Raw genomic sequence first — 4,556 nt, 5'->3', positions numbered from 1 at the left:
GTCTGCAATTCATCCGCTCGGATCTGCCCTAACAGAGGAGGAAAATAAATATCTGGAGGCTTTCTCTTTCCTTCCCCAGCCCTGGCCTGGAGACACTGGCTCTCGGGCAGGCTGGTCCCGGGCCTGGCGGCGGGCGGGTTGCATCCCCCGTGGCCGGATGGCTTGGAAAGCAGCTCGGCTGCGGTGCCCTTCTCCCCCTCCGCTGCCCTCTCCCGATGCGGCGGCGGAGGAGGAAGAGGAGGAGGAATGTCAGCTTCGACTGCCATCTTTTGGGGATTTGCTAAACTGACTCGGTAGGATCCTTTCCCCCCCTCCAGCCCCGGCTCTCGCCACCTCCCCCCCCCTTCCGTTCTGATTATCCTGTGTCCCTTAATCTGGTGCTTAAATATTTGATGTGGAAAAATTAGCCATAAAATTAGTTACTAACAATTTCAAATTGAAATCACTGATCGAATTAGGGACGCGGGCGAGGGGAGGCGGGAGCGGAGGCGCTGCTCTGGAGGGAGCCCTCTCCTGCCCCGGCCTGGGCTGCGGGCAGCGCCCGGCGCGCGGGCTTGGCGCGGGCTCGGCTCTGGCTGCGCGAGCGGCGCGCCCTGCCGGCCGGGGCAACGGGGCTCAAGCCCCCACTCGTTCGCCTGGGCTCAGGGACCTCAGCCCCTACCTGGCTAGGGAGCCCCGGGGGCCGGCGGCTGCGCCCCGCAGCGGGGCCATGTGCTCCACTTGACGACTTCACCCCAAGCGCCGGGCCCCGCGCTGCGGGCGGGGGAACCGTGGGGCTCAGTGCGCGCCAAGGGCCGGGTGTGCGTGCGTGCAGAGGGGTGTATGGGGGTGCAAGGGGACATGGGTGTATGGGGAGGCTGTGCGTGGTGTGTGTGCAAAAGGGTGCAGCATGGGAGTGTGTGTGTGTGGACAAGCCAGCCCGCCGGGTTTGTTCTCATAGAGTGTACGGGGCTGGAAGCGCCCTGGCACGATCATGGGGTGCAGCCCCCTGCACCAGGCAGGAAAGGGGCCGGTGTGCCACATGCAGCAGGGCCACAACCTGCCCCTCTTCCCCTCTCCCTCAGGGCGCAGCAGCCCCAGAGCCCGTAAGGTGCCATCTTCTTTCCCTGCGCGCGCGCGTGTGTGTGTGTGTGTCGCCTCTCGGGGTGTTGGGACCCCGGTGGCTCGGCTCTGGCCGGGCACGGCTGGCCGCCTGCTAACTCGGGGCAGCGTCTGGTCGCCTTGCGGGGCTGCTCAGGCCTAGAGCCCGCAGCCCCGGCCCGTAGTGACCTAGTGTGAGGGGGAGGGAGGGAGGCCAAAACACGAAGCCAGATGGCCCAGCAGCCAAAACAAAACACACAGACAAAAAAATCAACAACTCTCTTTTTATTTTGTGAGTGCGCGTGTCGGGACGGGGGGCAGAGGGAGCGCGCTTCCCTGCTGCTCCCTCCCAGGGCTCCTCCTGGCCGGGCAGAGGGAGCCCTGTCCCCACGGGGACTCCACGCGTGTGTGTAAATGGGGGGGTCATTCCCTACTACTGAGTGTAGGACTTGTCTGTGGGTGGAGCTGGAGGGCGAGCTCTGTCCCCACGGGAAGATCCCCCCCCACGTCCTCAGGGAGAGTTTGGGCTTGTCAAGTGGGGGGGTGTAGGGAGAACACACACAAGGCGCAACACCGCTGGCCCACGTGCGCCGCCTGGGCGTGCGCGTGCCCGCCTGCGGGCGCGCGTGTGCAAGCGCCGCCCAGCAGGATCGTCCATCGAAACTTTTTTGCAGAACCGCTTCGGTCTCTCTTCCCCCCTCCCGGGGCTGTTTCCCAGGAGGCTGCAGGGCCCTGGGCTCCCTCGGCCCCAGGCGGGGGGAAGCTCCCCCCCGAGGGCGCGGGCGGGGGGGCGAGCTCCTTCCAGCCGTGTGACACGCGCACACCCACTCGCACACTTACCCACGCGCCGATCCTCCGCGTCCCACCTCGGGAGGACCGAGTCAAAGCCCTGGAGAAAATGGATTTGCGTTTTTGTTTTAAACCAGTCTGACACCGATTGTCTTAATTCCTCCCCTCGCCCACCCAGGCTGACACCCGTCTCTCCCCGAACAGGGGAGGGGGGCAAGGCGCTGCCTCCGGGCTGCTTCTCTGCGGGCAGGTCTCCAGATCCCCGCCTGCGTCTGCGGGAGGGGGCGAAAGCAGAGCCGGGCGGGCGCCTCCACCGAGGGGCGACCGCCTGGTGGGTCCCGGCGTGGGCGCGGGCGTCCTCCCGCGGGGCCAACGGGCATCCCCGAGGGGGCTTACCTTTGAGCTTCTGCTTCCCGGAGGGTGGTGGGAGGGGTCCCGTGTGTGTGTGTGTGTGGAATCCGTTGCAAGCGGGGGTGTTTGTGCTGGGAAGACTCTTGTGCAAGGGTTGTGTGTATGTGTGCGCGTGTGCTTGGAGCACTTCCAGTGCAAGGGAAACTCAGCGAGGAGGCTTCCCCATTCAGTAGGCTCAGTCCCCGGAGGGGAGCTGGGAAGCGCCGAGCAGACCGCGTCCTCCCCGCCGCCCGCCCGACCCCGAGCACGGAGAGGCGGGGTGCTGCCGGCTTCCCGGCACCCACCCGCGGGCTCCTTGTCCCAGCAGGCAGCCACAGGTGACTTCGGGTGCAAACGTGACACCGCCTTTCTGCAATCCCGAGCTGTCTCCCTCCCCCCGCCGCAACACACACACACTTTTCCAGACTCTGACCTGGTGGTTTTGCTGCCTGATGGGGATATATATATATATATATATATATATATACACACACACACACACACACATATATATGTGCGGGTGTGTGTATGTATATATGTATGTATGTATATATATATGTATATACACCCCCTCCGCTTTGCCTTGTTTTGGGGTGCTAGTTTGGAGCCCTGGGGGCGCCGCGCTTGCTGGGTGCATCATAGCCCCGTTTCAGCCAGAAGCGCAGAGGCTGCGGGCTCCCGTGTCAGGGACCGCCCCCCCAGCAGACAGAGCAGCCAAGCTAGTGCACGGGGGAAAGCTGCCTTGCTGTTCGCATTGCCGAGGTACTTGGCTGGAAGGTAGTTCATAAACTCTGAGCACACAGCTTTGCATTTTATGTAGCGGACTTGGGGAGGGGGGTTCCTTTTAATGGGTGAAATAACTAAATGCCTGTGTGGCAGCTGCTTCTAAAGCCAAAACTAACTCTTTGGAAGAAGAGGGGAGAGTGAAAGGCGAAAGAAAGACTGTTCATTTTTTTTTCGTTTGGTGCCATTTTGGATGTCATCTGTTTCCTTGGTGACTGTGCTCAGCCCCCAAAGCCCCTGGGCTCCTGGATTGTTAGAAAAAAGCATGCTATTTCTGCACAGTCATTTATCACTGTCACCGCATAATGATTCCCCTTGCAGCTCCTTATTGATGTTTGTAATTGCATTATCTCATAAAGGGGGGTGGGGTGATCAATGAAACCGAGCCATGCATTCTGGGGTCAGAGGATGCCAAAGTACTGTTTGTCCCTCTCTCTCTTCTTAATACAAGTACTCATTATCTTTAAGCCCGCATGCAAAAAAAAAAAGTCCAAAACAAAAACCCATCTGATCTAGTGCTGACCCTGGAGGGACACCCCAACACTTCTAAAAAAACTCGCGGTTTGTGTAACCTTTTGCTGAAATGCTAAATCAAGTACCTGTCTTGCATCTCAACGAAATGAAAATGTAGCCACTGATTGTGGGGAGGGCTTTCTTCCCCCCCTTCCTTTCCTATTTTGCGAGGAGGGGCGGGAGACTTTGCGTGTACTCTCTGCAAGTGATCAAATCTAACTTGTGCATAAGTGTCAGCGTCCCTCTTCAAAAGTAGCAGCTACTTCCAGCTCCATCTAACGAATGAAACTATAGAGAGAAATCCGCAAAGACCGTATCTGGAAGCATTTACCAGCGTCACTACTTTAAAGAACCAGAGTTAACCCCCAATTTTCTCTCCTGCACTCTAGTTTAATTAATAGGGGCTGCAAATTGGAGTGATCATCACCATCTTCTTGTTAGATCACATCGGTTTAGGTGGGTGACGGCTTCAAGGTTTGATTACTAGAAGAATGTAAAAAGAAAAGAAAAGAGAAAAAAAATCCATTGCACATTTTTGCACCCGAAATAAACAAGCAGCTTCCCAAGCCCCAAATGAAGTTCATTTGCCAATAAAAGGGAGTATTTAAGTAGTTAAGCAGCATAGCACGAGAACTGTGTCGAGTTTGGGTAATCTCAGGGAAATCAAGTCATCGTGTTGCTGAGAACTGAAATAAGGGAGGAGGAAACACAAAGGAGAAGGGAGGAAAAAAACAGTGTAATTTTAAACTAAATGCGATATTGGGCTGTGACAGGGATATCTAAACAGTGAAAACTTGATTTGTTTAGCCAGAGGCGGGGAAGGAGACAGATCCAACTCATTGTGCCACGTTTAAGTAAGGGTTTTTGCAGAAACAGCCTATTTTCTGTATTTCTCTTTTTATTTTAATTTGGGGAAGTGGAGATGGTCCACCTAACGTTGATCACATCATACACGGAGAAAAAGAGTCACCCTATTAAAAAGAAAATGTGACCAGACAAGG

Source organism: Crocodylus porosus, unplaced genomic scaffold (assembly GCF_001723895.1).
Source record: "Crocodylus porosus isolate Cpor-Errol unplaced genomic scaffold, CroPor_comp1, whole genome shotgun sequence".
Lineage (NCBI taxonomy): Eukaryota > Metazoa > Chordata > Crocodylia > Crocodylidae > Crocodylus > Crocodylus porosus.
Note: the sequence above shows the minus strand (reverse complement) of the source record.